Genomic DNA, 11,304 nt, shown 5'->3' with positions numbered 1-11,304 from the left:
AGCTGCTGCCCGTGGGGGATCCAGGTTGGAGCAGTTTGTTCCTGAGGGATGGACCCCGTGGTACGGACCCATATCTGGAGCAGTTCTTGAAGAGCTGCTACCTGTGGGCAGCCCACGCCGGATCAGTTCACCAAGGACGGCATCCCGTGGGAGGGACCCCACAGCGCAGGGGACAAGAGTGACCGAGAAGGAGCGGCGGCGAAGCGCTATAGACTGACCATAACCCCCCTTCCCCCGTTCCCCTGCGCCACTCGGGGGGAGGAGGTGGAAGAGGGTGGATGGGGGGGAAGGTGCTTTTGGTTTCTCTCCTTTGTTTCTCACTTCTCTAGCTTGTTAGTAATTAGCAATAAATCTTACTATCTCCCTATGCTGAGTCTGTTTTGCCTGTCACAATAATTACTGCACGATCTCCTCATCCTTATCTCAACCCTTGAGCCCTTTTCATTGTATTTTCTCCCCGTTCCTCTTTGAGGAGGGGCAGTGAGAGAGCGGTTGTGGTGGAGCTCGGCCACCCACCCGAGTAAAACCACTACAGTGAGTGCTCTAACTAATGTGGGCAGGTAAGTAGAAAGATCCTGGATTAGGTTTTTTAAGACAAGTAAGTTCTTTCCCCATTTAGTTTCCCTCCCTAACACAGTCTAGCAGATAATAATAATAATAATAAAAAAGAACTCCTGAGACTCTGAAATTAAACACATTTTTCTTAATTTTGAATTTAAACTTGACCTCAAACCATCTTAATTCCAATCAACCCACCCATAGCAGTTTCTTTATACTGGTAACCTTCAGTCAGAGATGCATGAATTAGGAACTAACATAATACATATCATAGCTATACCTTCAACAATGTCAATGAGGTGCCACAAAGAATCCTATAAAATGACAACCTAGAGGTTCAGGATATTCAGAAATGTCTTGTATGATGCTAATGGAAAGCAAAAAAACACCCTTGACATGCTTAAACTGTAATAAAAGGCAGGTCTTTGTTTACTGATAAGTATAATCTGTAGACTACAAGTGACAAACAGGCAATAAATCATGACTAGAAATAAGAATAACTGACAGTCCAAAAATACACTAACTTGGTCTACAATGAAAACCTTTTTGGATTTGTTTTGTTAAATAAACTTTTTACTGGAGTTATCAGAGATACTGATAGAATAAAGCTCATAATAAAAATAGATAACAGCAGCCTGAAAAAATACAGAAATGCAATATAAATCCCAGGCACATGGAATATTTATAAGGTCTGACTTCTATTAAAGTAGCAACTCAGTTGCATTTTTGAGATTTTAATATTTGAAGTAATTCATTGTCTTCCCATAAGGACCAGTAAAAAGATCTAAATGCGTGTGTCCCTATTAACTGTTTCCCTCTCTCCAGTCAGGTTAGCAAGCACAGTGAACCACCCCTTTTGGAAACTGGGGCTGTTATTTGCTTTGATGGAACAAAATGGAGAAAGCAACATCCACAAGGAAATATATGAAGGCCTAACCTGCCCTGTGTGCAAGTGCTTCATAATGTAGGAGCTGCTGTTGTCTCAGAACAGCTAAAATACAGACCATAAAAATTCAGGCAAGGGAGGAGTGGGGAAGGCAATGAGGAAAGGTGTTTGATTTAGAGATAAAATATAAATTTCCCTGTGAGCTTGGATGTTTGTAGTAATTTCCAGTCTCAGAAATTTGCCCCAAATGGTCAGTTCAGCAGTAGTTGACTTCCTCACCCTGATGGCTACCAGCAAAGTACAATCAATTCCAGAAATCACAGAAAATTGAGGTGGTTCCCATGAAGGAGTGGGGTTCATGTGGGCTACCCTGGGCACCTTGCAGCGAAAGAGCAGTCACAGGTGTAAGTCATTTCTCACTGATTCTCAGGTTATTCTTTTCATTTTATTAAGAAACTCAAAAAGAAAACAAGCCCACACTGTTAGACAAAAGCATTTTGAGCCCTAGGCAAGAATACAGTTTTCTTGTAGCATCTCTTCTTACTTTATCTTCTCTTCCCACAGCCAGTGAAGTAACAAATAAATGTGCATCTGCCACATTACACACAAGGCACCTTTCTCACCTTGCACCTCATGCAAGTCTTCAAAACTGTGGGGCAAAATCAGCTTCTCTCATATCAGTGTGAACAAGGCAGCTATGACCAGGGATATTATATTTTATGTATCTCTTCCGACACTGGAGTCAGCCTCCCATCTGCTCAATAAAATGTTTGCCTATGAAAAGAAATGGAGGAAAAATAATCTGACTATTTTTCTTCATAGAGGACAAGTTGATACTTGTATTTGTTATTAACAAGTTAATATTTATTCTGAACTAAATTTATACAGAGTGGTACTGTTCGCCCAAAGGGGGATGGATACTAGGTTGTTCTATCCCTTCATTCATGCAGCTGAGAGGTAGGTAGGGATGTGTGAGACCTCAGCAACCCCAGCCCTTATACTAAGAGATTTAGTACCAGAAAGAGATGGAAAGGTAAAGTTTGCTGGAAAAAGGAACCCGAATGGAATAATAAAGAACTCTCGTCAGCTAAAAGAAATAGCGGAGCATCATTTCTCAGTTTGGTGTCTGGTTCCACCTCTGATCAGAGCAGAGCTGTGAGAAGCTGGTGCTGTACCTGGGAAACTGAAACCTCTTCCCCTTCAGAGACAGTCCCAACATTGTGTTTCAGCTGAGGGCTGAAATATTGCAGGCATAAAATTTCTATTGAACTGGTACGAATATGGAGTACCATAATACTTGTATGTAAATTATTAGAGAATAAGAGGGCAATACTAAAACTATCAGCTAGAAAATTACTTCAGTACTATAGCATATCATTTTTTCAAACATAAACTTTGTGAAGTCAGAGATATTAAGAGAAAATTCTATAAATCCCTCTGGTAATAAGCAATAGAATTAAAACCCAAGCAAAATTAAATTTGAGAAGATTAATGTTCCTTTTTATATTTTGATGACAACTATAAACATAATGTAATTTTGTGAATTTACTGCTTTAAAATGCAAGCTGATACCCCACAATGGTGCAATTCAAGTCACAAAGCAAATAAGTACTTTTTATTCTAATGTCCCCACAGATAAATTTTGCAGTAGTAATGAAATGGCTTTGAACTTCTTAACTACCATTTAATACAATATAGAAACAAGTAAGTAATTTATAATTGAAGCCTTGCCGTATTTAAAACAGGTTGCAGTGGATTGATAATGGCTGCATATCATCACAGTAGCTGTCCCAGATACCTAAATGCAAAGTCTGAAGGATCCCCTCTCCAAGAAGATTACATAAATTTCTGTGGCTTAAACTGCATATTTCTTTTCCTCAGTCCTCTGAGATATAAGCACTTTAGTGGCAATAACCTTGTTAAGTCTTTTGAAAAATCTTTACATAACCCACAAGGACTCTGAGTTCAGTGGAGGATGAAAGGAAATAGGAATCCAGGTGGACCAGTTAGAGCCAATATTATGTCCCGGAGCAAGCAAAGGAGGGCCTGGAGAGCTCCTTCACAGAAATGAGGACTATCTTGCATTATCAGGTTTGTATACTGTACACATGCGATGACCACCGCAATCACGTGGATGAACACAGTAAAAAGAGAAAGAAAATCCAAAAGGAGCATAGGGAAAGACCAGGTAACATAACTAAGAAAGACAATTTTATAAGAAGGTAAAATGTGAAGGACATGCTTAGACACTATGCAACTTCACCTTGAAGTCAAGTGGCAAAGGGCAACTCATGCTGTTTTCCTTAGTGCTGTACTTATACTCACGGTATCAGGGTTTTTCACAGTCAGATAAAACTGTACCGTTGTTGAGTGAAAACAAGAGTACTGACCAAAGAATGAAAATAATTTCTCCACTTGTTTTTATGTTTAGAAATTATGCTAAATTTGCCTTAACTGAAACTTTCTCTTTGGATATCTTCTATAGAACATTTGGGGAAAATTGACAACTTAGTTCCACTTGTGTCTTTTTAAAAAAATCTAGTTATGCTTTAAAAGGCGCCTCAATGATCAGATCTCCCCATTTCTGAAGTCAGAATTTTCTTCTATTGTTACATAAAATGAAAACACAAAAGATCATCTAACTTTTTTCCACGTGCATTTGGCCTATCTAGAGAAAGTAATGTTAAAAGGACAGTTTACATCTATTTTCCTTGCCAGTATTATTTTTTTTTTTTTTTCAGAAATCAGTTCTTGCAGAGCACAAATGTGCATAATAATCCACTCGGATGAATAAGCAGTCAAAACAATTAGAAGTGAACAACGTCATATCGTTGCCATAGAAGTGACACAGTCATGCTGCAACCTAGCTGGTTTCAGGAAACTCCTTAGGGGATTTCACAATTTAAGGTCCTGTTTCCTGTGAAATTACAGCAAAACCTCCACGAGCTTCACAGAAGTGTGTCTGGCCCTACTCCAGCTGCAGCTGGGTATGACAAGGAGGGAGGAGACTAGGACAGCATGAGCTACCAAGGGCAGGGAGAAGAAAGAGCCTCAGTGCTGGCCACTTGCTTGCAAATAAATCCAGGGAGTCTCGCTAACAAAAGACTGGTTTTACCATGTCGTGCCAAAGGAGTTAATGGATCTGAAGAGGAGTCTTCAAGCAGTGGCTCCAACATCCCCTGGTCTCCAGAGCTTTCCTCAAGGGCAGGGATCAGCCAGCCTTGGTATGGGACTATGCCCAGAAAATAGTTTGGGGTTTCTACTAGAAGGCTTTACCCCAGCCCAAAAGCACTGAGTCTTAGCACTGCTTGGGTTTTACTGCCTCAGCTGGTTTTACTTTGTTTTGGCAATTGCCCTATGGTCATCCTTGGAGAGTTTTTGTCCAGTGCTAGCTCACTGTTACTCTGACTTCCAAACTAATGAACATATTGTTAGTAGTCCTATTGAGAAGAAACATATGCAGCAACCACCACTGACATCCCTATGAAAATATTTTTAAATGCAGAATTATAGCAGTCATTAAATATTTAATATTAAGTAACCTATGGGAAATTTTATGTATTCTACTTGAAGAGAATACCTACAGTAATAATGAAAAGGTGAAAAGAAATGAAATAGCTGGTTCATCTGAAAGCATGTAGCAATTTTAACTTGTATTTTATATATGAACCCATAAAATTTATACAGAAGAAATTAAATGTATAAAATGATTTATAGGTGGATTAAAAAGGCTTGCAATTTTTTAGTTTCATATATCTTCATGAAAACAGTTATAAATCTCCCTAACCTAAATTGCTTATCCAAGTTCTACAGAAACAGCATAAACAGAGCAAGCAATTATCTGTAATAAACTTTTTCTTTAATATTTTGGCATTCACCCTTTTATAAAACTACGTATCATAATTTATCTTGTACAGTATTAGAAAATCAGATTTTATTTGCTAGGTTCACATATTTTTTTGCATTTGTGCAGAAACTGTCAGCTTCCTGGTAGGGTAATCCACTCATCAAGTGTTAATAACATAATAATGCAATATAATTTATACTTCTGCACATTAATTTATATATATAATTATGTTTCCCCCTCCCCATACACTCCAGTATTCTCAAAACTCTAGAAAAATCCCTTGCTAAGTTGAAGCTTGGAATAGTTGAAAATTCAGTTTTCATTGTAGCCAGTGCTGATATTTTAAATGATAATTTCCTGGGGTTCAGGCATTGAGTTTTACACTGAACAGAAGACTATGATGGTTTTTGTGGCTGCCATCTAAAAACGTTCAATTTGAATCAGTGTCAGCTATGTTGAAGAAAATCTCTACAACAGTGGAAGATGTGAGATTTTTCAGTAAAGCGATTTTAACTCTCAATCTACATCCTAAAATATGAGTAAAGTGTTGTCACTTGCTTGGGAGTAGCACATAAAATGGAGAACCAGGGCTCTGTGAAGTACAGAATAAAATTCAGAGTAAAGGTGGTACAGGAGCAGAATGATATCAATGCATACCCGGTTTGACAAGCAACAATATTTAGATCAATTGCAATAGATGCAGAATGCATTGCATATATACTGTGGTATTAAAAAAAAAAAAAAAAAAAAAAAAAAAAAGGCCCCAGAAGTCTGGTTTTAATAAAGGAAAAGACAAATTTCTGAGAATAAGTTTTATCTTGATGTAAGAAAATCTGTGCTTAATTTGTATGAAGATTTCAGAAGAGAGAACCCTTAAAAATGGGATGGAGATGTGCCAGCATTAGGGGTCAAGCCTTGAGGTGTGCCACCCTGGTTTTCTCCTAAGGACATTTCCCCCTGGAATATACATTCAATTTAAAATACACACCCCTCCTGGCACATTAATGCATGAAGTGGTGTTTCTACAGAGTGTTTGCTCATTGTCACATTCCACAGCCTGGATTCTGCATGTTAAACTCCATGCAAATTGCTCAGATTTTGAAGTCAATGTAGACAGTTTTGCCTTGGGTAACTGAAGTTTTGCATCAGCTGCTTCATGGACACACACCAAGTTACTGCTGGCGTGGATGGTATCAGAGACAGACCCTGGAGGCTGCAAACTCCAAAAGGCAGCTCGTAAATGGGGTTGTCTGATACTGTTATCGGTAGCCATAGACAGCTTTTAAAGTCTGTGGGCCTTCAGTAGCTCAGACATATACATCCTGACTGCAGCCCACACAATGCTTCACCTTAGCATGAAATCAATGTTGGCTCTTGTCATGAGGAAGCTGGCATAACTGATGGCATAAATCTGTATGTCTAATACCCTACGTACTGGATAAATTAGAGCAAACCACACATCTATTTGATGTATCATTTTGCTCCTCAAACAAGGAAATCAAGATTATAGTTACAGTTCTAAAAATTGCAATTTGCATGTTAGGCGATTTGTGCAAACTAAACTGGACAGACCAGCCATGCATCTGAGTTCATTTGCAGCTAAATATCAGAAGTTAGCAGTGACTCTCGTGTTTTTCTTCAAGAGGGAGGCTTTGTAACCTGCACAGAAAGAAGCTGGTTTTCTCAGGATCCATGGGCATTCTCCTTTGCCTTCTTTGTCCATGGCATGGGAACATTTGTGGGTTACCATCCCAGGAATTTCTCTCTGGGATGAAGAAAAATTGACAAACTGTCTCTAGTCTATATTAAAAGAGCAGTCTCTTACATATAAGAGATCATATTGGTTCCCTGTGCTCATTTCTGCCTTCTACACATGTAAAGAAACCTCTGAGCAGTGGTACCTTTCCACCATGACTCCTGAAAGGAGAAGGATCAAGCAGATGCTCCACATCTTCAGTCCAATTCATTTTATCCTAGTATAAAAAAAACAGACCACCACCACCAAAACAAACAAACAAACAAACAAAAAACACATAATTTTTATTTCAAACTATTACCATGTCTCTTTGCTTTTAGTTTTAATCTTTTTAAATCCTTCTGCTAGATACTGTTAACAGCAATGTCCAGATTCAAACAGCAAGCTGACCTCTTTAAAAGAAAACCATTTCTGTCTCGGGCATCCTTTGTGAATTCCTGGGATTAATGGTATTTTGCTAAATTCTGCTTACAAACAGTGAAATAATTGCACTAAGCTTGTCATTGCTATAAAGTTAAGGTACCTGTTTAGAACTTGCTGCCCTCTGTTTTCCCACCTGCAAAAGCTGATTCAACCGATCTTAAAAGCTTTCAGAAGTACCAAGATACAGTAGGCTGGGTAACCTCTGTTGTTCCTGTCCCCAGCTGGGGCATCCCTGAGGCATTGTCCCTGTGTAGGGTGCTGTAGCTGACCTGACAGTTACTGAATCAAAAGAGTTTTCTATCAAATGCATCCATATAATCCAAAATCAGACCCCCCAGTGGTGACATGAATTCTTCTCTGAAGGAGTGCATTTGCTGTAACTGATCATTGAAGGAACCTTGGTGGTGGCTATTTTGTATAAGACAGCTAAATTTCAGTGATATAAAACCCATCCTTAGTCTGTGTTCAAAACAAGGGATATTTCTGGTTGCAAAAACAACAATCGTGTCTGTTAGGAATACAGCAATGCCATATGAATTGCAATTCCTACTTTTTCAGTGGAAGAGCATCTCCTCTACAGGTATGCTCCATCTTTAATCTCTCAGAGCAGGTCCTCATTGGACACCCAGAAAAATATCTTCAATAGATAAGCCAATAACTAAAAGCTTAGAAGTCAGTTGGTTTAAACAAATCTTTAAAAGCTCTTGTTTTACAGTACATCATAATCTTCCTCTTATTCTTCCTACAGCACTGAGAATTTTCCTATTCCTAAACTAAGGTGCCGGACCCTTTCACCTGATGCTCTGAGGTGCCAGCTCACTTCTCTGCCACAAAGTGATTAAAGCAATTAGACTGAATTATGAGCTGTTGGCTCTGATCTACATTAGACATAATTTTGGTTCTTCTTGTCAGACGGACTAAAGGACTCTGACCTGAAAGCCTATCTGCTTTCTAATTATATTAGTTGTTTTAATAAGAGATATTACCTTTCCTTACAACAGTTATTTCTCTTAACATTAAGCAATGTATTCACTCACAGAAACACCATTAGTATCTAATTAACTTAATTCCCCCAGCCCAAGCAAACAGCATATGGACAAATGTCACTTTGGGTATCATTTCCCCCTCCTTCTTCCTCTGTCAACCTACATCTCTGCCTCAGTGCTGGGGAATATTATACTACCAGAGTTTGGGTGAAATCAGCCCGGCTTGTCTTCCAGTCCATTTTTTGAGCTGGGCCCTCTCTCCAGGTGAGATCCAGCTATAAAAATGTGATCGCATCCTGCAGCTGAGCTGCACGGTCTCTCCAAGTGGGCCCAGCTCCTCCATCCCCCCGCAGAAGGGCTATACAATGCATCTCAGCGAGGCGTAGGCTTTCACTGCCTCCCATCAAAGCGTCCTCCTGCCAACAGAGAGGGGCCAGGAGCAGAGGAAAAGCTCCTTGATATGAAATAGCAGAAGCTCTTTTTTGCTCCACTCTTCAGTCTATTCTGCACTTCTTTCAGGCAGGGCGAGTCCTACCGTTTCACTGCAAATGCTCTGTATAGAAAGTATATATACATTAAACTGCCTCTGTGACCATGTTTGACTTCTACTCTTACAAATAAATGGGAGTAGATAGCTCCTTTCCCTCAGGAACTTCTGTCTGCTGAAAATTGAGAATCGCTGGGATATGCAGATGAAACGGTTCTTTCTCTCCACCAAGATATGAAAGCAGAGAGCTCCTTACCCTTCCGAGCTTCAGGCCAAGGGGCTTCGACACACACAGAGCAAACGGGAAGATGTGTGATTAGGTAACTTCCAAACTTCAGAAACATTGTCATTTCAAATTCTGACTTCCTGCCATGCACATATTCTTCTGTAACCAGGCTCTGAGGCAATTTATTAACAACTCCAGAGGAGTGATATCTGCAGAATCTGTTTTTCAGCTTTTGACAGCTGAGCAGGGCTAATGTTACTGTTTCAGAGTGCCGTCGCTAGAGCAGTGCATATTCTGTATATTCAATAAAGATGCATCCTTTGAAGGTGCAAATGAAATAGCTTATCTGAAGTAAAAAGCTAAAAAAGACATTTTAATATTTTAGATCATTTATCAGCATGTAAGGAAATAAAAAGTTGACTGTGTTTTCCAAAGAAGATTTTTAATCACAAACTACCAGAAGTTTTAGGTTGAGTCTCCTTTTCAGTATACTTGAATAAGTATTTTAGTAGAAATCACTACATTTCACAAAATTAAATTAAAATAAAATAAAACCTCAGCTAAACACTTTCAGTATTTTGAATTTTTAAATGTAAAAACCAGGTGAAGACAGTTCTACAGCCTTGAAATCTAAAAACAAAACAAAACAAACAAAAAAAACCCACTGAGATCAGCATTACACCTGAGCTCTGAAATGAGAGGTTTTAAAAATACCTGAAATACACTAAATATTACATAAAGAAAAGTTACAGAGGCTTTCAGGGAAAGAATAAAGGGAATTTTGTTCACATTAGAGAATGAATTTGAAATCATGGAAGTCTTGACATTGTTCTTGAACTTTCCTGGAACAGAGGTCTTCCTTGGATGAATGTTACAGGGAGGGTGGAAGAAGGAGTTAGACTAAAGCAGGATTGACATGCATGATGAATTACAGTTCATTAATCCAATTAATGAGTAATTCCAGAAGCTTTAATCCCAGATAAAGCTCTTTATTGTAGCTCTGTTGGTTAGTGCTGCACTAACTAAGAGCCTGTCAGCAAATCTGTTGTAAAACTCTATTAAATAAAGCTTGCCATGCACTGCCATAGCTTGTGTGGTAATATTTTGTTAAAAAAATAATGAGAAAAATATAGAATGGAGTGATCTCTAACCATATTTGACCTGGTTTGCCTTATAAAAGAATTCAAGGTATATTTAAAAAGATGCAGACCAACTGAATGCAACTTCAAATATTTATAAACACACTTGGTTTAGAAGGCAAATATATGTTCCAGTTTCTTGAAGTCATCTGTATATATAATTTCTTCATGCACATCCTATTGACTAATGGGAGCCAATAAAGTATATTGGGCTGTTTTTGGAAATAATCTCTGTTCCATTCTTAATCTATTTTATTTGTGGTGGCACTACCTCCAAAAGTGATGCTTTCTGAACACTTCAGAAGTGCAATCCGTCCTCTGCAAATCTCACAGGCAGAAATGGACAAAGAAAGGGAATAAAGAGAGGGAATAATATGGGGTACTTACATACTGTTTGTCTTCATTAGTTGTGGACAATGCAGCAGAACAGCGCATAAAAGAGGGAGTTCAGTATGACACAAGCATCTGAACCTTTAGCACATGCCTAAGAAGATCAAAACATTAATTAAAATCTATATAGCAGAAAGAACTTCAGAGCTTCTCAGAAAACCAGGAGGACTCCCCTCCCAAGAAATCCTTCCCGTCTGAATGAACCCAACTCTTTCTCCCTGTTGTGACAGTGCTCTGCCCCCTGGCAGATGGGCAATTCAAATATTCCTTTGCCCACCATAATGGGATGAACAGTAGATGGACCTTCACCAAAATCCTTCTGAAAACTGGCAGGTTGGTAACTTGTAGTGACTGCTATGTAGTGGCTTTGATTTGTTGAGTACTTATCTACTCAACACTGTGAGCATAAGTGCATCTATTTTAATAATGGAGAAGACTTGCAGGACCATGAAAGTTTGTGCAATGCATTCAAAGGTTGATCTTACCCTCTTTGAGCAGCTTTCTCAAATTATCTTCCACATTCTCAGTTTGTAAAAGCTGTGTTACCAAAAAGATCTTGATATGATGACTATTTAAGAGAAAGTGCATCCTTTCTGATATTGCCAC

At 38.8% G+C, this 11,304-nt stretch overlaps 1 long non-coding RNA gene across 2 annotated transcripts in view; it reads right to left on the bottom strand.

The window, feature by feature from the left end:
* Positions 1–964: 964 nt before the first annotated feature.
* Positions 965–11,304, bottom strand: part of LOC106041009 (uncharacterized) — a 47,685-nt gene continuing 37,345 nt past the window's right edge. For both annotated transcript variants that reach the window (XR_010832208.1, XR_010832207.1), the window contains 3 exons: positions 10,696–10,792; positions 7,193–7,264; positions 965–2,218 (listed from right to left, as the gene is read on the bottom strand). This is a non-coding gene — a long non-coding RNA (uncharacterized lncRNA). The remainder of the gene's footprint in view (positions 2,219–7,192; positions 7,265–10,695; positions 10,793–11,304) is intronic.

The sequence above is a fragment of the Anser cygnoides genome, chromosome 6 (genome assembly GCF_040182565.1).
Source record: "Anser cygnoides isolate HZ-2024a breed goose chromosome 6, Taihu_goose_T2T_genome, whole genome shotgun sequence".
Classification (NCBI taxonomy): Eukaryota; Metazoa; Chordata; class Aves; order Anseriformes; family Anatidae; genus Anser; species Anser cygnoides.
Note: the sequence above shows the minus strand (reverse complement) of the source record. Positions and strands in the feature narration are given on the sequence as shown.